Source organism: Megalobrama amblycephala, linkage group LG18 (genome assembly GCF_018812025.1).
Source record: "Megalobrama amblycephala isolate DHTTF-2021 linkage group LG18, ASM1881202v1, whole genome shotgun sequence".
NCBI lineage: Eukaryota > Metazoa > Chordata > Actinopteri > Cypriniformes > Xenocyprididae > Megalobrama > Megalobrama amblycephala.
The window spans coordinates 35,862,857-35,887,963 of NC_063061.1; the positions used below are offsets into that span (position 1 = coordinate 35,862,857).

The window sequence follows — 25,107 nt, forward strand, 5'->3', positions numbered from 1 at the left end:
TTTATAATGTAATAAATGTTCACCTTTTGATTATTATTGTTGCCTCTAGTAATTATGTGTCTGATTTTTAATTTCCAACATATTTTAGGTTCATTTTAAGCAAGCAATACAGTAATTTTTAATCAATAGTTGGGTTAAATAAAACTACCCAGCAGGTTGGGCAAACATTTAACAACCCATTCGCTGGGTTTGTCCATATTTAACCCAACTTGGGTTGATTTTAACCCAGCATTTTTTTTTTAGAATGTACAGATGAACCATATACTCGTAATTGTATTAGAAAACGTCTTAGGAAAGTTTATCTGCAACTTTTATGTTTTATGTTTTCCGTTCCCTTAAACCTAACTCTCATGCAACCTTTTGCATTTTTACCTTTGCATGTTTATTAAGCCGTTGTCCTTGTTGGTTCCCACAGTGTTGGCAAAAACTGACCCCCACACACACCTCAGCGATAGATGCTATCTGAAATCCTGTCTAAACTGTTGATGTGGCGCTGCTAGTAAAGAGCATGCTTTAGATTGATATCTGCGACTGGACCGCAGCTCAGTTCGTCCAACATCAGCATTTGCACTTTTTATTGTGAAATGATGTGATAACTTGTACTCCGTTGGAGTGTAGACGAATTATTCTGTAGACGTTGCTTTTGTGGTTTGATTGTGATGTTATGATAATGTAATGTTGCAATGATAAGGAAAGATGACGTCATTTTCCACGGAGACGGAGTAATGTTTTATTGTAATGGTCACATGCTGCTGACAACAAATTTCGTCTGTCAGGCGCTCATTATCGTTTCAGTAAATTTGGTTTGTTTGACTGTTAATTTTAGGAGTGCAGAATAGTGTAACCTAAGAAAACGTATTTAATTGTTTTTAAAAAAGTTTGAGAGCTTATATGTTCATTCGGTTATTCAGATGTATTTGTGAAAATTTACTGAACAAAACAAATGTTTGAAATATATAACCAAATCATATAACAATAGAATACAGCAACACTTATAAGTTGAGCATGTTTTTAGTTTTTTTAAATATTTATTTAAAATATTTCAAACATTTGTTTTGTTCAGTAAATTTTCTTGGGATTTTAAACTCTTTCTTTGAAGCGTCTCTCTTGAAGCCTCTGAACAATTTAAAATAATATAATAATTCTAAAGAAAATCATGCTTATCAGCTGCATTTGGTTGCATGCCGTATCAAATGCCCTGCGTGAGGTTGAAGGCGGTTCACAGATCAATGTTCAGCGTTTGTTCTCTCTTAATCTACACAGTTTGTGGAAAGAGGCGAAGAACGTCTCATAAAATACCCTCACACAGTTCCTGCTCTTTAGCCTGATAAAATACCACACACTCATTTCAGCACAGATAGGCGTTTGTCGTTCGAAAAAGATGCATGCGTGTGGACCAGTGTTTCCTGCGCCGCTATTCAGGAGCAGCATTGCAAAAAAAGAAGCTAGATGTGTTTCTTTGATATTGCGTCGTTGTCCTTGTTGTCAGTGAAAATGAACATGCAATGAGTGCGATTCACAAAATCGCTCTTCTCTGAATCGCTTTAACCTATTTGTGAATCAGTTTGAGTTGAATTGGTTAAAAATGCTCATTTTAAGGTCAGTGAAACCGGTGCATGCAGTGTGACTTAAGCGTGATCAACAATAACCTTGTTTGCAGATATTTCCTATTTTCTTATCTTTGCATGTTCATGCATTACTAGTTCTGAGTTCAACATCAATCACAATGTGTCATATCTCGAAACTTAAATGACACCGTGAGTAAAAACCCAAAATACCCCCTCGGTTCTTTGATCGTTCAAAATAACACACACCTGTTTGATGTTTGAACTAAATGCATAAGCACAAGCGGAGCTTTGATGATCGTCTTAACTGGGACAAATACTTTGGCAGCGATTATTCATTAACGTTTGGATAAAAGTCAAAGCACCTTTTTTAAAAAGGAAATTGTAGGGGTTAAATGCATGCATTCGCCGCACAAACTTTGTGATGCAAAGATGACCAACTCTTGATATGGTAAAGTTACAACATCTCCTGCAAAAGTTAAAACAGTTCACATTTGTGCGAGATATTTCATCATGGCCTCTTCAGGGAGGCAGGGCTGGAGTCTAAGACAGGAGCGAGCGCGTGTCATGGTGCTCAGACTTACGGCCACTCAGACTGCTGGTAAATTGGCTAAATCCAGCCGTGGGTTCGTGGGTCCTGAGGGAGATCATTTAGGGGCCTCACCTGCAGGGGCACCTGTAGGTTTTAGTCTATTAGCGCTTCGCTGAGACTCACGGCCCTGTTTACAGACAGAACTGCCTCCCTCCCTGTCCTGCGCTCTAGTCGTCCAATAGAAGGCTGTGGATTTGAATACGGTTCCTCTGCATGTGAGCAGCTGAAAGGGCTGATTTGCATATAAGACACAGCAAACGGTTTAATGGCGGTTTGGTTACTGTGAGCCTGATTTCCGTTTCACTTTAGATTTGTTTCAACAGTCGGGATAATTACTTTTGTGTTTATGCCATTCGATTTTGACATTCGTGTTAATTAGTAAGAGAAATTTTGAGTCAGAGCAGCTCGGAGATGTTGCCATTAGTTTGGTTAATTGGTAGCTGAAGTGACATGTCAAGTTGTCGTCAGGTAAAAAAAACTATTTTAAACCAGATTTTTCAGATTCTTTTTTAATTTTTCTATATATACACACCATGATGTTAATATAATCACATCACCGTTATTTATACAGCGCTTTATACAAAACAGATTGTTTCAAAGCAGCTTCACAGTAATAAACAGGGAAATAACAGAATCATGTGGAGTGTGTGTGTGTGTATGTATGTATGTATATATATATATATATATATATATATATATATATATATATATGTATGCACACATTTTGTACATGTTGTATTGCTTTGAGTTTGAGAAAGGTGCACTATAAAAAATGATATATATGTGTGTGTGTATATATATATATATATATATATATATAGATAGATAGATAGATAGATAGATAGATAGATAGATAGATATAGATTTTTTAAAAACTTTTCCCCCCCAAAATCAATGTGCATGTCAGTTGTCAACCACCCTTATACAAAGAAAAAAAAAAAAATAAAATAATAATAATAATAATATTATATATATATATATATATATATATATATATATATATATATATATATATATATATATATAAAACATACAGTCAAACCAAAAATTATTTAGACGTTTTTTAATATTTTTACTAGTGGGTTCAGGACACTATAGTTCATTTATGTAAGTGAGGATAGCAAAAAAAAGTAAACTGTGACATATTATGCCCAAAAATTCTTCATACAGTGGACTACCGGTAAAATTTATAAAAATTTGGAACCAAAAATGATTCAGACACTTTGACCTGACCATGTCTTGCTTAAGTCTTATCTGACATAATTAAGATTATTTTTTTCTGACACAGTTTAACTCTGAGATCTTGTCATATTTTAATACCATTTTTTTAAACTATAGTGAATTAATGAATGAAATGTTCAAGGTGTCTGAATACATTTTGGTTTGACTGTATAATATATTTCTTTTTTTTCTCCAAAATCAATGTCATTTGTCAAGCACCCTACCATACAAATTAACGTCAGACCGCAGACGTAAACCGGGACCTTGTTGAGTAAAGTTAAAGAAAACATAATAAAGTGGAGTGTAGGTTTGGCCTCGTGTTTTTTTGGCCCTCTCTGAGTTCATTTAACGTTCTGCTCTAACTTTGACCCAAATGTTTGAGCTGCTTTTCATCCGTAGACTGCTTCACCCGCCAGCAGATGAGAACAAACATAAACCACACTTTAAGAGACTTGTTAAGATTACACACAGTGATTGTGTAATGTCTGCTGTAATTCATCTGTTTGCTAAATATATGAAGCAAGACAGTACAGACACCTGCATCACACACTCCACCTGCTACAAACAGTAATTTACACTGTTTTTAATCTGAGTTCAGTCCTCTTCAAACACACACACACACACACGTCATCTTCGTGACACCCTTTCAATACCTTCTGAAACATGAACGTATTCAAATGACTGTCTAAACTTTAGTAATTCTAATGAAATTTGGTTTTGCGTTTGTGCTTTTGGTGGATTTCGATAAAGTAGATGAAGCTCAGATCTGTTTTTGCATGATAATGTGAACAGTGAGATTCACAGTCTGACATTTTCAAATCTGATCTTGGCCACTTTTGTGTGGAAACAAATCTGATGCGTATCTGATTTTTGCATTGTGACGTCACTTTGGGGTTTTTGTAAACTTCCAACACCAAATGTATCATAATTGATTTAGCCTTTGCAGAAATTAGTTTATAATATATTCGCAATGTATTTATATATTATATATTCATATATGTACACATATATAATTAATGTGTAATATATATTTACTTTATATAACTATATACTTTTATATATTTATATATTTTAGGTATATATATTTAATTACATTATCTTGACAGTTATTTTAAGCAGTGACAGTTGCAGTTCAAATGTTTAGCTTAATATATATTTAAGCCAAAAGTTTGGAAACCTTAAGGTCTTTGAATGTTTTTGAATGAAGTCTCTTCTGCTCATCAAGGCTGCATTTATTTGATTAAAAATACAAGAAAAAATCTGAAATATTATTATAATGTAAAATAGCTGTTTATCATGTGAATATACAGTAAAGTATAATTTATTCCTGTGACAAAGCTGAATTTTCAGCATCATTACTCCAGTCTTCAGTGTCACATGATCCTTCAGAAATCATTCTAATATGATGATTTGATGCTCAAGAAACATTTCAGATTATTTGTATATTTATATATATATATATATATATATATATATATATATATTTTTTTTTTTTTTTATTTATTTATTTTTTTTTTTTGTGTCTGTGTGTGTAGAAATCACAATACACTGCCATTCAAAAGTTTGAGGTAAGTACGATTTAAAAAATGATATTTTTATACAGCAAAAGCACATTAATTAAATGCTGAAAATAAATGCTATTCTTTTGAACTTTCTATCAATCAAGGAATCCATAAGAGTTTCCATAGAAATATGAATCAGCATAAGTGTTTTTAACATTGATAATAATAATAATAAATGTTTCTCGAGCAGCAAATCATCATATTAGATTGATTTCTGAAGGATCATGTGACACTGAAGACTGGAGTAATGATGCTGAAAATTCAGCTTTGATCATAAGAATAAATTACATTTTAACATATATCACAACAGAAACCAGTTAATTTAAATTGTAAAAATATTTCACAATATTACTGTTTTTACTGTATTTTTGATAAGCTTTGGTAAGATTAAGAGACTACTTTAAAAATACTTAATGTTTTTAAACTTTTGATGATGATATAAAAACCGTTTGTTACAGTGAACATGATTACACATGTGGGTCGATCATCTGTTTAGATCATGAGAAATTAAATTGTGCACTTTGTCATACAGTGTGAGCTCAACCTGTAAAGTAAATGACGTAAAGTCATTTTAAACTGTTTGCCATGCTGCTGTCACACATCAGAGTCAGCGGTGTCTGCTGTAATTGTCGATTTGCTGTGTCATTACTTGTTTGTGTTAGTTTGCGTTTACAGCGCGGCCAAAACTCCACACGCTCATTTTCTGGAGACGACATCTAAAGAATGGCCCAAATAATTACGTGAGTCATCAAATTACTGCCCACAGACATGCTGTTCTATACCTGAGATGCAGACGGACACGTACAAACAAACATAAACAGCTTGTACGTGCGCACACGTCAGCCGCAGATTCAAAAATTGTGCGCGTTCTGACTCGAACACACACTTTCCCACATGCACAACTCTTGAAAACAGGTGATTTTAGCAGTAACGCACTCACCCGTGCAGATCCTCAGGTGTGTGTAAGTGTATGTGTGATTTATTCCAGGACTAAGTGTCGTCTCAGACCCGAGCCGGTCTCATCTCCGTCTCTGAGGGACACAAAGACGCCTGTCCATCCTGTCTGCCCGAGCGGCTCCTCTCCATTCACAAAAACGCAGAGACGAGCATCCAACTACAAGCCCAAAACAACGGCACACGCGGACAGACTGAGAGGTTTGTGTGGAAGCTGACAGGAAGGAGGAGAGAGAGAGAGAGAGAGAGAGAGAGAGAGAGAGGAGGTGGATCTACTCTAGAGCAGCGATGTAGTTTTTATAGCTGGGTGGGAAGCTCAGGATAATAATACCCATCCTCCTCCACAACACAGTTTAAGCTCAGTATGTAATAAAGCCCATGGTGCACAAACCCTCTGATTTGGGGTCAGACAAAATGAATTTTTAGTTTTATTCGTGAAGGATTTGCAACTCGAACTTGGGCACAAATGAGGGAAGAGAGAGAAAAGTACCAGTTCTATATATGCAGAGGATGAATTAGAGGAAGGTAGAGGACCTGAAGTTCAGAATAGCATGCTACTCTTACTTCTTGCTTACTGAATACTGGACTATCTACTTTGTATATGATCTTTTTTTAATTTTATTTTTTAAAAACATATTGGCGCATAACCTTAATGGATTTAATTCGGCTAGTGGCGCAGTCTTCGATTAAAAATAAAACAATTATTGTGAATTTTTCATTCAATTTTATTTAAACATTTGACAAACTCATGTGATGAGTCAAGAAAGAGATATCGCAAGTTGTAATTAATATTTGCCAACATCTAGCATACGACCAGAGCAAGCTTCAGTGTATGCAAATGTAGTATGTATTTTATGCATGCACAAAAAATTGCTTGCTGTACACCAGGGTTAGTATTGTTAACTGAGCTAAAAACATAAAAAATATTTTCATTGCTTTAAATAAAATATTTAAAAAACCTTAATTTAAATCAAGGCAGCATTTCTTATTTTGAATTATAAAAACTATATAGACATATTAAAAAAATACTAAAACTTGAACTAAAATGAAAATGGAAAATATATTAAATTCAAAATATTAACAAAAACTATAATAGTATATACAGTAAGTGATACTGAATGAACACAAGCGTAACAGTCATATAATGCAGGAAAAGGAAGAGTAGTATGGTAGTATGCACATTTCTGCTGAATATTGTATGTCATTGAACGTGGCACAGGTCAGACTTAATTAAATGATACTTTATATAATGCCAGAATTGAGACGTTACGACTTTCTAGTTAATTAGAAGTTGGTTGTTTTATACGTGTGGTTTGACCCATATTGCCGCTCAGACTGCATGTTCCTCAACAGGGCTGTTCAATTTCCCTTCGCTGAAACTGAAACCAGAGGTAGACGGCTAATCAGTTAGTTAACGTGTAAACTTATACTCACACTTGTGTGAAGAGTACATTACTTCATCCAGACAGCAGTTTTTACTCTAATACTTATATTATATATATAATTTTTTTAATATATAACATTTTTTGTGTGAGAAAGCACTTTTCAGTGAACAATTCTTAAAGAAACACTTTTATTTCTTAGTTTGAAGAACCTTTTTACACTTTAAAGAACCTTTTGTGGAATGGAAAGATTCTATCAATGTTAAAGATTCTTTACGGAATTTTGGATGCCAATAAAGAACCTTTATTTTTAAGAATATATATAATATATTTGAATAAAATACATTTTCTTATTTTCTTATATTTTATACATTTATACAACAATTATATATATTTTTTTATTCATATACATTTTAATAATATACATTTTCTTCATAATATTTTAATATATAATATGTATTTATTCATATACATTTTCTTTATGATTTTTAATATATAGTTTACTCATATACATTTTCTTTATATATATATATATATATATATATATATATATAAAGAATTTATGATTATAATATATATTAAAATTATATTATTTAATTTTTAATACATATATAGTTTAATCATATACATTTTCTTCATAATGTTATATATATATTTTTTTTTCCTTTATATATATATATATATATATATATATATATATATATATACATTTTAATCATACAATTTCTTTGATTTTTAATATATAGTTTACTCATACATTTTCCATATATATATATATATATATATATATATATATATATATATATATATATATATATATATATGGTTAAACTATATATATTAAAAATTATATTATAGAATTTTTTATATATATATAGTAAAATCATATACATTTTCTTCATAATATTTGATAATTAATATATATTTTAATCATACATTTCTCTCTCTGTGTTTTTATTTATATATATATATATATATATATATATATATATATATAATAATATGTAGAGAGAGAGAGATACACACACACATGCACACACACTGTACTTTTTTTTTTTTTTTTTAATTCTATACGTTATTTCCATAAGTTATCATTTATTATAAGTATTTTCCATAAGTAGTGTAGTTAAATGTGTTGAACATTTCATGGTACAACTATGCAAAAGTAATAAAAGCAAATGTTTTAAAAAACTAATAATTAACACTCAATTATAGTAATTGTGTCTAGGTGAAACAAAACATTTCTAAATATTTCTAAACTCGTAAAAAGAACAAGAAGGATGCGATTAAAGGAAAGAAGTCAAGTGTGTGGTGTGATTTGACACGCGTGACAGTGCAGTACTTTGTGTGTCACAAAACATTTTTTCCCACATTTCAGCTGATTCTGTGATCCTTCTGAAAAAAGCTTTAGATTATTCGATGTACCTCTGAGTATGTAAAACTTGGCATATATCATGCATTTATCCATCCAGTGAATGTTTATGATCTTCTGTTTTTAAAGCTGGACATTGAGAAGATGGACGATCTCATCCTATAACACACTCACAGCCGATTAACGCTCTGTCAGTGTTTCATTTAGTGTATTTGTGTTTCAGATTTCTTTGAATGAGATCTCATTCTACCAGCATTTTGTAACAAAATCTCTCTTATCAAGGATAATAGAAAAGATCTCTTGTTCAGTCAAAATTGAACTCGACCAAAAACAGTGTGAAATTTAAAATGGCTCATGTTTGGATTGTGAGATGTACAGAAACTTTTTCAGAAATAGTCTTTGTGTGAAAAGAGAGAGAGGGAGTGTGTTTCCTCACAATCTATTGTTTCAAAAGCCATAAAACTATTACAGACTCTCTCGTTTGTGATTTTTGGCACTGTGACATTTTCCCGCAGCGTCTGTCTCTTTAAATCATGACTCGACGCTTTAACACGGACAGGATTTCCTTAATGACATCAAGAATCCACCTAGTTATGTAATTCATGACAGATTGATCATGACCTGCTTTTTAACAAGCACGGTTACTTTATACCAAAGCCAGCGTTTAACAGGGGGATTCTGGGTAAAATATGATTGAGATAGACTTCTTTGTACTGCTGAGAATGTGACGAATGTGAAATTCAAGAGATGGACACACACACACACATACACACACAACATTATTTGAAGGTATTCTCAGTTAGTTGTCATAGAAACCTCAAACAGGTGATTCTATGTTCGTTAAAACAGATTCCTGTATTAGAGTTTTATATACGCTCAGAATAAATGTGTCAAGCACATCTCATAACACAACACAACACAAAAGACCTAAAAGAGAACGTTTTATTTTTATCTTTTTATTTTATTTGAACTTTTTATCTTCAGAAAACCACCAAACACTCATCTGAAGAACCTACAATGACACTTGGTTCTTTACAAGAGACCATGCTTCATATACTCTTTAAAATAAATGCTCTTCAGTGGTTAATTCTTTTAAAGGACCATTAATAAGGTTTTAAAGTCATTGAAGGTTTTTTGGGTAGCAGAACATTGGTGGTTTTCTAAAGAACTACAAAATAAAAGTTCTTTTTTTCACCCTGAAAAGTAGTTTGTGACGACTCTGAGAATGCGGCAGGTGTTTGTGTTGTGTTATGAATTGTGCTTGACACATTTTAAAAATCGTAACGCAATGACGCATTAAATCGATCCTGCATGGGTGACACTTTGTTTTGGTTGAGGTGTTCTGTAACTCTTTTGAAAATGCTTTAGGATCTGTGTCACTTTAGTATATTTGAGATATTATTATAGGTTATTATTAATGTTTTGAATTAGTGGTTGTATTTTCTGATTTCGTTTTTACTCTTAAAAATAAAGGTTCTTTTATTGGCATTGAAGGTTCCATGAAGAACCTTAAACTTCCATGGAATCTTTTAGTTGTACAAAAGGAACTTTTGTGGTGGAAAAGGGTTCTTTAGAATATTAAAATGTTTTTCACACTAAGAGAAAAAAGGGGTTCTGATGGCTGAAAGGAACCAAAAACAGTTCTTCTGTGGCATTGTGGCACAATATATATATATATATATATATATATATATATATATATATATATATATATATATATATATATATAGTTTTTATTAATTTTTTATTTAAGTTTTTGTTATTTTAGAGAATCATGTCAAACCAAGTGAATTTTTTGTGTTTTTTTGTTTTTAAATGTTTTAGTAACCCTGTTTAGAATCAAATTTCTCAGACGTTTTTTGCATCAGTCAAAATGCAATGAGAACTAAATTGTTGTTTTTGTACAGCAGCAGTCAGACGAAGACGAGACACATTCAGAACCACGACTGACAAAACCCTTGTGTGTTTGGTGACCCCGTGATGCCTCATTTCAGGTAAGGTCAGATGTTTCTTTCTATTCTGCCGAGGAGAGCATCTCTATAGAGTCTCTATAGATCTCTATATCTCTATAGACTTTTTCAGTGCCGTTGGTTCTGGAAGTATTTTTTTCCATCCATTTCTCCCATAGGGATTTCAAAATTGTCCTTGTTAAAGCGTTATAAGCCATGAACCAAGACAACCAGCTATGAGGAGAATCATAAAATGATTTCAAACTATGATTTGTAACAATTAGTTCTTGAAAATTTGACAAAAAGACAAAGCTACAAGACTGTGTACTTTCTTTAGTAAGGGAAAGAACTACAATCCCATGAAGCATTGCAAACAGCATAATCAAATTAAAATGGAGAAATATGTAACTGCATATAAAAATGTTGAATATATATATATATATATATATATATATATATATATATATATATATATATACACATATATATATGTAAACAATATATTTTAAGTTTATTGCAAAATATATTGAAATATTGAAATATTTTCAGAGTGTAGGGAGACCGACTCAATTATGTCTTTCGCAGTGCTTCATGGGAATGGGCGGAGCTAAAGAGATCTTTTGGTATTTTTTGCTTGTTTTGACAATTTTCTGTACAGAATCATGGGTAATGTAGTTTTTCACTTCCACTGTTAAAACTATTGAAATAATGCGGGCTGATGGCTTCAACAGAAGCAAATACTATTGATTAACAACCTCGTAGCTCACAGTAAGACTTTTTTAAAGTTATAGTTAAAGCTGCAGTCTGTAAGTTTTGCCTCTTTGTCGCCGTCTCTGTTCAAAACCTGCAATTGCAGTTATTTGCGTAATTATCATCTTTACGTGGGTTGTGCATCGGCACGGCTCCTCAGCGCGGACGAATCTCACATCAGTGAGGATACTGTACTTCGGAATCAAAGATTTTGTCATCTGAACAAATCTGCCACTTTTGTTCTGACTGACTGAGGGGAGAAAAGCATTACAGTAAATCACGCTGCCAACGGTGATTAAATCTAACGATCGCTTAGCTCATATCACATCAAACCATGCAAATTATTATTGTTATAGTTTGTTCTCAAATTGTTAATGTTAACAACATCAGCATTGTGTGACATTGTGTATTTAGTGTGTATTAGCGTTACCTGTAGATTTCACTTTCTGTACAGTCTAATGTCTAACGTTAATTTGTCATACCATACAATTCGCCATCAACTTAAGTTTAATTATTCCTCCACATGCCTGGGACTCCTTTACGTAAACCGACGTGACATAATGACGCAAAGATGAACAGCTGCATGCTCGAATTTCCTGCGGAAACCCACCAGAACCACTCGAACTAGAAAACAAGCTTACCGTTGTGAATCGGCCTAAGGTAAGGAGATAGTACTGGCTGGTTATGTACTTGATTTTGAATACATTTTAACTAAAAAAAGTTACGGACTGCAGCTTTAAAATCTGTTTCCCTGTAGAGAAAATAAATGTTTTTACTTCTGGAACCTGACTGTTGAACTAAGTCCTGCAGCATTTGTGATCTAGACATGAATGATTCCTAGAGAGTTGTGCTGTTACTTTACTAAAAAAGTGATTTTTCAAGTATCAACCACACCAAACATCATAGCAACACCCATGCATCATGCAGCACTCCCTAGCATTTACGTAGTCAAGCACCAAAAACTTTAATTCCATCAACAACTTGATACTGGTGTGTGTGTGATCAAATCTGACATATAAATTCATCAGTTGTATATCCTTTGGATTTGCAATTTGGGACGCCGTGCACAGATTTATTCCGGGAGTGGGGGCTTTGGCGCTCAAGGGTGTGGCCTTGTGGGAAAAATTTGTCATTTCTGCCCACTTACAGACAAACCCACCAACTAGGGTGGGAAACAGTCGTCCAAGGACGACACACACACACACACACACACACACACATACAGACAGCCCAAAATATGCAACAAGGTCATCTGTGAACCCCTCCACACATGAGCTCCTGTTTTTACGGGATGTGTTGTGTCTTTCGGTCGGCTTAATCGGTGTTATCTGGTATCTTCTACACACACACACACACTTAGACAACAGAGAAACGGTGAACGTTTTTGGAAATGCTGCTGATAAGAAAGTTTTTATCTGTGTTTTTGTCTTAGTCAGGCTTGTCAGTCTGTGTGTGTGAGTGTGAACTACATGTCGATAATGATTCAAGCATTAATTGCTTTATCGGTGTATTGTGTCATTCCTCAGAGCATGATGGGAAATATTAGGAATGCACAATATATCAGCCACCATATTGCTATTGACTGATATATGTTAATTTTTAATGTTATCATTATCGGCCAGATGTATTTGGTCGATATATTAAAGCTGATAAATAATGGATTATTTCCTTCAGCTGAGACACTTCAGATGCGCACTGTCCACCGTGATGGTTTTGAATTGCTTGAAATATGATTGAAATCACTTCAAAAAGTCAAATACAGTTAAGTGCAACATGTGCAGCACAAGTGTGTCATAAAAACTACATAATATTATAATGAGAACATTATAATCGTGTGTTTGGGACATGACTTTTAATGGTGAAACTTCTGTTTTTGTAATCAGGCTCTCAAAAATTATATACAAATTTGGATTTAGATTTATCGGCCAATATATCACTTATCGGCTTTCAAATATAAAGGGTTATTGGTATCGGCCAAAATGTTCAAATCGGTGCTTCCCTAGGAAATATAGTTTCGTTGTGCAAGCCTATCGAAATGTATACAAGCTAAATTGTACATTAAACTTCGTCAATTACATGTAACATTTATGCGTATTGCAGACGCTTTTTGTTAATGTATTGAAGGTGTACATTTTGTTAGTTCATGCATTCGTAGTCATTACTAACACAACGCTCTACTGTTTAAGCTACAGGGATTATCAATTATTATGATAGAAACCAATTAACTCCAGCAATTATTCTGTAATTAACACACCTTCAACCCAGAAAGTTGTGGCTTAAAGGAAAACCGGAGTATCCTGTTGGTGACTACGGCATTGTGCTGGTGTCGCGACACATTTGAAGGCAGACACTTAATGTACCGAAATGTACATCCCCTAATATGTCGTTAATCAAACTAATCATGCATGTAAAGCACAGATCTCACACGTGTTTGCGACAGATGGAGTGTGTGAGGGTGTGTGTTTTTTGTGTTTTTTGAGATGCTCCTTCTGAAAGGACATTTTTGTGGAGGATTGTGAGGGGGAGGCTGGCCCGTGTGTGTGTGTGTGTGTGTGTGTGTGTGAGTGAGTGATTATGACTAGCCCCTGTCTGCCCTCGGGCCCTCTGGCTCTACCTAATTAAAACCAACCAGGCTGCAGGGCACAGGAGACAGATGTCTGTCAAAGCGCGCTCACACACACACACACACACAGACACACATAGACACACAAGATGCAAGCTTTCATAGTGATCAGTCACAACTGTATGCACATATGTTGCTTCATGCAAAAAAATGCAAACGCATATCACACGCATGCTCTCATGCACACCGTTCAATTGAAATATATATGTTTATGTTATGTTTATATATATATATTGGCACTGGATATTCAACAGTCTGTTTGAGCTTTGAGCTAGTGATGGACCAATATAAAAAATACATGTTTTATATCTAAACAATTAACAGAACAATTAATATATTTAACAGAACAATTAAAGAGACAAATATTTTTATTCATTTAACATTAATTGAGTGTGTTCCAAAATACATACATTGTCATTTTTTATTTAAAAAAAATGAATAAATACATTTTAAAAAGTGCATGTATATATATTTTTTATATACATAAAAAATTATTTATTCATATTATGAATAAATAAATTTTAAAATTTATTTATTCATATATTCATATATTTATTTATTCATTATTCATTTATTTATTTATTCATATTATTCTATTCATATTATTCTATATTATTCTATATTATTATTCTATAATATTTTTATATTATTAATTTTTTATCAAAAATGACAATGTACTTTTTTAAAATAAATAAATAAATACATTTTAAAAAGTGTGTGTGTGTGTGTATATATATATATATATATACTGTATACTATATATTATTTATTTACTTAATGTATACTACATATTATATAATGTATACAATATATTATATATAATATTTTATATAATTTATAACTTTAGCATTTTTTTATAAATATAGTTGTGTGTCACATATATATATATATATATATATATATATATATATATATATATATATACACATTAAAGAAATGTATTTTTTTTTAAATTTAAACATAATTTATAAACATGTATTAATTTATATATATAAATTAATATGTTTATAAATTATACATTTCAATTTTTAAAATAGAAATACATTTCTTTAATGTATGAAGTACATTTAATTTATATATTATTAATAATAAATATATTGTGTATATATTTTATATAAATATAACTGAATATTTTTTATATTGTATTTTATTGATAGCGACAGCCTGAAATTAGACCAGAAATTAACAAAAATTGGGTTAGTCATATCGTGAAATGACCCAATCTAGAGTTAATTCGGGTCGTCCAGCATGTGCACTACCTACCAGGTCAGGACTCTGTCTTTGGCAATATATGTTAAACATTTCCCTGTATTTTGGAATAAAGGTTATATAAAATGTGTTGTTTGTCATTGTATATTAGCAGTATATCGCCCGCGCTGCTCTGTAGATCCTATCGGCCGCTGTTAACCCTTATTAAGTCATTTTCATCATAAAAAATATCCAGACACAATACTATAACCAGCAGCTACCAAACACTGAGATAATTCCTCAATCATGTGTACTTCCTGCCGTCACACATTACAACCCGACTGTCAGTCCATCAGGCCCGAGAGTGGCCTGCTGTGATACCTAAACTCTTGTGCTGAGGTTTCTGCTCCAGTGTGTGTGTGTGTGTTATGTGGGGTTAGGGTGGGTGGATCAATGTGTCCTTATTTTAAACTGAGTGAGTGAGTGAGTGATAGCCCACACACTCATTTCTATCGCTGTCTTTCTCTCCATGCACCCCTCCTCTGTGCCTCTCCTCTTTTCTCTCACCAGTGGGTGGACCCAGTTTCAAAACCAAAATCTTACAGCAACATTACAAAACGGCCCACTTTCCCTCTCTTTGTGTGTGTGTGGTTGACTGAGCTTGGTTTCTCTACGTAAACGTGTGTTGTGGTGTGTCGCCCTGAATAATACTGTGTGTGTGATCATTTCAAACTTGCATTTCAAACATGTTTGTGTGTGTGTGTGTTTCGGCTTCTGTAATTCACCCACAGCAACAGAGAGAGGAGAGAGTCTGGGAGTTGCCACTGGTTACAGTGACTCTTCTCACACAGGAAACACCTACAGGAGTTTAGATGTTCCCCAATCAGCTGCTCTCACATCACACTCACTTTTCATAGAAGACCAGAGGAAATCAGTCAAACACACACACACACACACACGGCCCAAAGCTGAAATCTAACAGATCAGGCTTAAACAAGAAGAAAGATGCGTCAGCTGAAAGAAACTCAAATATGTTACAGTACAAGAAGTAGTAGTATAGCTGTACACTTGACAATGCAGAATACTGAGGTTTAGTTGTAGTATAGTCTAGCTATAGAACAGAATAGTTATAGTATGATAAAGTATAGAATAATGAAGTATAGTCTAGCTATACAAACGTTAAATTTAGTATGATATAGCAGAGTAAAGTCTGGTTATATAGTTATGGAGCAGTAATGTTTTTGATATAATACAGTCTAATCATGTTTGGTTGTAGTAAGTATCGTTATAGTCTAGTGATAGCATAGAAAGTTTAGAATATTGTAGTGATAGAAGAGTTACATTTAGTAACTGAACAGTATAATATACTCATGTCTAATCAGGTTTGGTTATTGTAAAGTATAGTCTGGTGTAGTTTTCTCAAAAGTACTGACTTCGATACCAAGTCGGTACTGAAATGTTAAAAATGTGACGCTTTGAGCGCCTTCATAAACACTTCTGATTGGCTATTGCGTTCACATGCTTAACAGATATGTCTGTGATTGGCTACAATGATCAACGCTTCAAAAACATGTTGTAAATAAACATCAATGATGCTTTTCACTGAGCGCTTACACAGATACACACGGGAGCGCTTGAAAGCAGACGTCTCTCAGCGGACTGGTCTGCTGATCAGGGTTGCCAGATTTTCACAACAAAACCCGCCAAATTGCTACTTAAAACTAGCCCAAACGCATTTCAGGGGGGTCCCCTGGTAAAAATCGCGTTCCGGGGGGTAAAATCTGCTTTTTTGGTGGGGTTCCCCTGGTAAAATTCACATTCCAGTGGCCAAATATCATATTTGGGGTCGTTTCAACTTGCAGACATGAAAAATAACCCCTGGCAACAGTGTTAAAGGACTTGGCAACACTGATGCTGATAGACGCCTGCTTTCAAATGCTCCTGCTTGCAAAACGCTTTCAAATTCAAACACTTCCGTGTGCTTTTGATCACTGTAGCCATACATAGACGTATTTGTTGAGCGTGTGAACACAGTGACCAATCAGAGGTGTTTACAAATCCACTCAACAGCACTCAAAGCATCACATTTTTTAAATTTCAGTACCGAATTGGTATTGTATGCTTGGAATTGTGAGATATAAAGTCAGAATTGCAAGTTATAAAGTCAGAATTGTTATAAAGTCAGAATTGCGAGATATAAAGTCAGAATTGTTATAAAGTCAGAATTGCAAGTTATAAAGTCAGAATTGTTATAAAGTCAGAATTGCACGATATAAAGTCGAGATATAAAGTCAGAATTGTTATAAAGTCAGAATTGCGAGATATAAAGTCAGAATTGCAAGTTATAAAGTCAGAATTGTTATAAAGTCAGAATTGCGAGATATAAAGTCAGAATTGCAAGTTATAAAGTCAGAATTGCACGATATAAAGTCGAGATATAAAGTCAGAATTGTTATAAAGTCAGAATTGCGCGATATAAAGTCGAGATATAAAGTCAGAATTGTTATAAAGTCAGAATTGTTATAAAGTCAGAATTGCGAGATATAAAGTCAGAATTGTGAGATATAAAGTCAGAATTGCTAGATATAAAGTCAGAATTGCGAGATATAAAGTCAGAATTGCATGATATAAAGTCAGAATTGCGAGTTACAAAGTCAGAATTGCGAGATATAAAGTCAGAATTGCATGATATAAAGTCAGAATTGCGAGTTATAAAGTCAGAATTATGTGTTATAAAGTCACAATTATCTGATATAAAGTCAGAATTGCGAGATATAAAGTCAGAATTGCGAGATATAAAGTCGAGATATAAAGTCAGAATTGTTATAAAGTCAGAATTGTTATAAAGTCAGAATTGTGAGATATAAAGTCAGAATTGCATGATATAAAGTCAGAATTGCGAGTTATAAAGTCAGAATTATGTGTTATAAAGTCACAATTATCTGATATAAAGTCAGAATTGCGAGATATAAAGTCGAGATATAAAGTCAGAATTGTTATAAAGTCAGAATTGTTATAAAGTCAGAATTGTGAGATATAAAGTCAGAATTGCGAGTTATAAAGTCAGAATTGCCAGATATAAAGTCAGAATTGCGAGTTACAAAGTCAGAATTGCGAGTTATAAAGTCAGAATTATCTGATATAAAATCAGAATTACGTGATATTAAGTCAGAATTGCGAGTTATAGTCAGAATTATCTGATATAAAGTCAGAAATGTGAGATGTAAAGTCAGAATTGTTATAAAGTCAGAATTGTGTTATAAAGTCAGAATTGTGAGTTATAAAGTCAGAATTGCGAGTTATAAAGTCAGAATTATCTGATATAAAATCAGAATTACGTGATATTAAGTCAGAATTGCGAGTTATAGTCAGAATTATCTGATATAAAGTCAGAAATGTGAGATTTAAAGTCAGAATTGTTATAAAGTCAGAATTGTGTTATAAAGTCAGAATTGTTATAAAGTCAGAATTGCGAGATATAAAGTCAGAATTGCGAGATATAAAGTCAGAATTGCATGATATAAAGTCAGAATTGCGAGTTACAAAGTCAGAATTGCGAGATATAAAGTCACAATTGCATGATATAAAGTCAGAATTGCGAGATATAAAGTCAGAATTGCGAGATATAAAGTCAGAATTGTTATAAAGTCAGAATTGTTATAAAGTCAGAATTGCGAGTTATAAAGTCAGAATTGCTAGATATAAAGTCAGAATTGCGAGATAAAAAGTCAGAATTGCCAGATATAAAGTCAGAATTGCCAGATATAAAGTCAGAATTGCGAGTTACAAAGTCAGAATTGCGAGTTATAAAGTCAGAATTATCTGATATAAAATCAGAATTACGTGATATTAAGTCAGAATTGCGAGTTATAGTCAGAATTATCTGATAAAAGTCAGAAATGTGAGATGTAAAGTCAGAATTGTTATAAAGTCAGAATTGTGAGTTATAAAGTCAGAATTGCGAGTTATAAAGTCAGAATTATCTGATATAAAATCAGAATTACGTGATATTAAGTCAGAATTGCGAGTTATAGTCAGAATTATCTGATATAAAGTCAGAAATGTGAGATTTAAAGTCAGAATTGTTATAAAGTCAGAATTGTGTTATAAAGTCAGAATTGTTATAAAGTCAGAATTACAAGATATAAAGTCAGAATTGTTATAAAGTCAGAATTACAAGATATAAAGTCAGAATTGTGAGATATAAAGTCAGAATTGTTATAAAGTCAGAATTGCGAGATATAAAGTCAGAATTGAGTGATATAAACTCACAGTTGCATGTTATAATGTCCAATTGTGAGGGACTTTTTTCTCAGAATTGCGAGTTTATATAACTCAATTCTGACTTTATAACAATTCTGACTTTATATCTCACAATTCTGACTTTATAACAATTCTGACTTTATAACTCGCAATTGTGAGTTTATCTCATGCAATTCTGAAAAAAAAAGTCAGAATTGTGATATAAAGTCAGAATTACGTGATTAAAAACTCGCAATTGCGAGACAAAAGTCAGAATTGCGACTTTATATCACACAATTCTAACTTTGTCACGTAATTTTGACTTTATAACTTTATAATCTTGCAATTCTGAGAAAAAAAGTTGCAATTAACTTTTTTATTTTAACCAGCTTCCATATAAAAGAGTAAAGTTTAGTTATAGTACGTCCAATAATAATTGGTTTTAGTGTAGTCTAGTTACAGATTAGAAATAGGACAGATTATAGTACAGTAATGTCTAATCAGGTTTGGTACAGTTTCAGTAAAATATAATACTAATATGGTATAGCGATAGAACAGTACGTTACGTCTAATAAAGTCTGATTGTATTATTGTAAAGTCTAGTTATAGTACAGTAAAGTCTTGTTAAACAGTAATTATTGTAGTATATCTATTTAGATCAGATTATGATCTTAATAATTATGATGTTTATGATGTTTAGTTTATATCAGGCTATCTGTAGAGAGTCATTGTATAGGCATACTACTTTTTCTTCTTTCTGGAGACTTTGACCTAAATGTGTAGTTAATTTCCTGTTTGTTATGGGTGATTAGTCATGTGACCTTGTGATGTGTAGGAACTTCTAAAGAAAAACACTCTTTCTTAAAGAAACCTCAAATAATCCCAGCCATCGCAGCGCTCAGAGATTATAAATAGCGGCTCGGCTCACTCACCGTGACCATAGTGATAGTGAAATTACATGATCATGTGACCTGTTGAATTGCTATTAAAATAAACATGCTATGACATCCGGCACTTGGATGGATGGCTGTAAATATCCAGTGTTAACCGTTTTACTATTGAATTAATCAGCGGTTATTCAAAGCAGGATCATAAAAGATTCAGTCGTGACCTCCGAATACACATTCATTAGAAGCGTTTTATGCAGCGGAAAACGAATTGATCAGTGAGAGTTTAACTGTCTGTGTCTCTCTGTGTAAAGGTGAGGTCAGGACAGTGCTCACGGTTTGACAGATAAGCTTTACCTTAGATAAGATGAAGAGAGAGGAAGGAAAATGACATATAGGCAGGCACTATTTCAGTCTCAGTTTGAGTGTGCTGTTGGGCGGCTGTGTCATCAGAAACAGACGTGTGTGAGAGGATGTGAATCCCCTAACTTTCACTTTGGGTCGTAAACTGGACAAACTTACTCTTATTAGATTGAACGCTTACGAACGCACGCACGTTCATAGAAGAGGCCGGGTTCACATGTCTGCATTTAGTAAAATCAAACCACAGAATTAAAAGAAATGATCAGCTGGTCACTATCACAAAATAAACCCTGACGGGATGATCAGGACGTGTTGTTTCACCCTGAGGGAGTTATTTTGTGATAATGAAACTAGCACGGATGGATTTGGTGACTAAATAATTTCACTTTGGAGGAGGGTCATTTTTGCAGAAATGAAACCAGCACATATATGTAGGACATCGTTGCCTGGGACAACGATAAATTATTCAATTTGGCATCATGATGCGTGCACATCTTTTACTGCATAATGTCATACGTGACCAATCAGAATCAAGCTGTGTAACACAATTAAATGCAAAAGCGGCCATTTTTCATTCGATTTGATATCTCACTATGCTCATTGTTGATTTTGAAGGATTTTCTCTCTTTTTAACACTTCTTTATCAAATCGAAATGTTATTTTCAGTAGCTAAATTACTGTATAAAGTGTGCTTTTTATTATTAAACAAAAATAATTCGGACCAAAAAAGTAGCAGTGCGTTTGTGCCAATAACAGTCCCTCATCAATATCTGTTTTGTTCAGTGACTAAAAACCTCAATTCTCTATTCCAGACTGTCAGTCAGACCACATTTGACTTCGATATTATAAACGCTATAAACAAGCTTTTGTTTGGACATACTGACTGATATGGAAGCTTGTTTCCACCACGGAATAAAAAAAGAGATAATTGCGACTTTTTAGCTTACAATTCTCTTTTTTTCTCAAAATTGTGAGTTTTCTTATCTCAGAATTGCAAGTTTATGTCTCAAGTTTGCTAATTTATATTATTTTCTCAGAATTGCGAGTTATAAAGTCAGAATTGCGTGATATAAACTCCTCAGAATTCGACATTTTTCTTGCAATTCTGACTTTTTTTCTCAGAATTGTGAGATATAAACTATCAGTTGTGAGTTATAAAGTCCAAATCCAATTCCAAGAAAAAAAGACCGACTTTTTTCTCAGAATTGCAAGTTTATATTTCGCAATTGCGACTTTATAACTCATAATTGCGAGTTTATATCACACAGTTCTAACTTTGTAACTTGCAATTGCTAGTTTATATCAGTCAATTGTGAGAACTGTGAGATAAAAAGTCACAATTACCTTTTTATTTTTTATTCAGTGGTGGAAACAAACTTCCATAGACTGATTCCCATAAAGTTGATGTAAAAAAAAATGGTGGTGAATCAGCAAGGATTAATTAAACTGATCAGAAGTGACAGTAAATACATTATAATGTATCAGTTTTAACAAAAATACTGTTTTTAACATTGATAATAACCAGAAATGTTTCTTGAGCAGCAAATAATCATATTAGAATGATTTCTGAAGGATCATGTGACACTGAAGACTGGAGTAACGATGCTGAAAATTCAGCTTTGATCACAAGAATAAATTGCATTTTACCATATATTCACATAGAATGCAGTTATTTTAAATTGCAATAATATTTCATAATATTACGGTTTTACTGTATTTTTTTACTGTATTTATTTCAGCCTTGGTGAGCAGAAGAGACTTCTTTAAAAAAAATCTTACAGATGCCAAAGTGTTTATACGTTCTCAGCAACACTGGGTGTGTATTTTGACTACCTGTTCTACCTATATATACTGTTATGGAAAAGTGTAGTTCAGTTAGTAGCTTCTTTTTGATAGTTCTGATGTTCTAAAACCTTGTCATTGTTCTGAGCTGTGTGTGTGTGTGTAGTTTCTCTGTGCGTTCCCAGCAGTGATCTAGAACCGCTCTGAGATCCCGATCATTGTTCCGGTTACCTCGTTCCCACACCCTCCCGCGTGGAGCGCACCACACTGTCGAATGTTTGAGAACACGCCAGTGTAAAAGTATCTGCCGTGTAACAAAAGACTGCTTCGGATCAGGTTCAACTTTGATAAACCTTGTCCTAGTGACTCGACAGACAAAGGCGTGGTGCGTATCCTGGCATAACCCCGTTCCCTCGCGCCGCTCTCCGTTTCTTCTCTCTCTGAGTGACGGTGAGGTTTGGACTCCCACCGCAGGAGTTTTTATGTAATCACGGCCTGTTAATGTCGGGTTAATCAGAGCTGCTCGAACATGCCGTGATGGATCTGAAAGCAGCTGCTTGGCATTGAAAGGAAATCTGGTACCCGTCACAGCCACAATTAAAATGAATGAATAATTGAGACCGGCGGTCATCTGCCCATTCACCTGATATACTGTGTCCCTGACCACACCGAACAAAGCTCCCCCCTCTCTCTCTCTCTCTCTCTCTCTCTCTCTCTGTGTGTGTGTGTGTGTGTGTGTGTGTGTGTGTATACTGTATTCACACAGTTTACCTGAGTGCACTGAATGTACATGTTTGAATACTTCAGCATTTAAGCCTCCAGATTCATGATAGAGTCTTGGCTTACGCTCACAAAGAGAGCAGATGAATGATGTTTCCTGTATTCCGTCTTAGACATGGCCAGTGCTGCTCACAGATTCATCGTTTGTGAAGTTTCCGCAAAATAAAAGTCACAGCAGATAGCGGAAGCATGCTGATCAGTGTTTTCAAAGCAATTTTTTGTCCTAAAAAGGTATATGTATATATGTGTATCTATATCTATCTATCTGTCTATATATATATATATATATATATATATATATACACACATATACAGTACACACATATATATGTATGTGTATATATACGTGTATATATATTTAATGTTTTACATATGTATATATATATATATATATTAAAGTTCTAACTTTGTTCATTAGAATGTTCACTTTAAATTTGAATATTTGGAATTTTGAATTTTTAAATTCTTTTGAAGAATCTTTTTATTTTTGAAAGGTCAAGATTCCGCAGGTCAAGCAGTTACATTGTTACAGTTTGAAATGTTGATTATCATTCTGAAATAATAATTGATTTCGATGAATGAGTGAGCCGTAGTCAGTTTTTATGTTTATATTGTTCCCTATGAATATACAATAATATATTCCTTACAGAACAGTACTGTGCTATTTTTACTTATTTTAAGTACTTTTATAATGAATGATTCTAAGTGTAAAATAGATTAATTTCGATTTTTTTTTTTTTTTTTTTTAAATTGAACATTATTGTAAAATGATATCAAGTGCAGATATTTTCTGATTTGTTTCGTTAACTTTCCCCATATTTAAATTTTGCTCTCATGCGTTTTTATGCTTAGTTTCTGTAGTGGCGTAACCGATAACATTTGTCGCAAAACTCACTAAAGCCCGGTTTGTCTTAAACTGGAGTTCTCTTGCAGGGCAACTCCGAGTGATGCTGAGATAGCATCAGACCCCCGTCCCTGACCTGTCATCTCATTTTACTGTATTAGACTTTCTAATTAAAAAGACAGTGAGAACGAGGGGGTGGGGGGGTCCCGCAGAATCTAGCGCACTTTACATGACAGATGCGCAAGACGAGCTGAACAAATGCCATCGCAAACCCTTTACATTTCACCGCAGACAGTGATGGAGCAGTAAGACAGGCACCAATAGAAACAAACTTAGAGAAAGCGAAAGACAGAGACACACACAGTAGTGGTTGCTGACCTTTAGGTGTTGCTGGAGGAGTTGCTTCTTGGAGAGAAGTCTCTGCGTGTCAGGAAACAGACTGCTATCCTCCGATTCAAACATGTGAAAGTGAACACAGACGAGAGAGAGAGAGAGAGAGAGAGAGAGCGAGAGGGGGAGAGAGATAAGCAGAGGAGTTGCGTTTTGCACAGAAGGTGTGTCGTGAATCAGGGAGAGAGAAAGAGAGACGGAGAGAGAGACACTAAACAAAAGTTCACACCCACCCAGCCCTCCCTCCAAACCAAAAGTATGTTGGCAGCCGGCCGCACGTGTCCACCTGACATGCTCCTCACACACACACACACACACACACACACACAAACCTCCCAGCGTACCTGCAGACACTGGCAGTGTGTTATGCACTAATAGCAACATGCTCATCAACACGTTTACATTCTGATCATCTCATAAATGTGCATGCAAACACACACACACACACTGCACTGCAATTTAATGAATTTTATTGGATTTATTGGATTTTCCTTTAAGTCAGAGAAGCATATTTGATGTTTTATTACTGAGAAAAAATGTTTTGTGAATGTATTATTCAGTAAGGCAAACTTCATTTAATATAGCACATACATAAATAATATACTATGGTGGTTCTGTTGGTCAAATGATGGTAGCAGATGCTATTTTGACGTACTATATA

At 33.7% G+C, this 25,107-nt stretch overlaps 1 protein-coding gene across 2 annotated transcripts in view; it reads right to left on the minus strand.

Annotated features, from left to right (window-relative positions):
• Window positions 1-24,622, minus strand: part of LOC125252080 (zinc finger and BTB domain-containing protein 7C) — a 37,391-nt gene extending 12,769 nt beyond the window's left edge. The window contains exon 1 of one of the 2 annotated variants that reach the window (XM_048165103.1): window positions 24,435-24,622. The gene's annotated coding sequence lies outside the window, so the exon portion shown is untranslated. Of the gene's footprint in view, window positions 1-5,880; window positions 6,653-24,434 lie in introns of those variants that run through there. The other variant, XM_048165105.1, reaches the window with a different exon arrangement.
• Window positions 24,623-25,107: the final 485 nt, after the last annotated feature.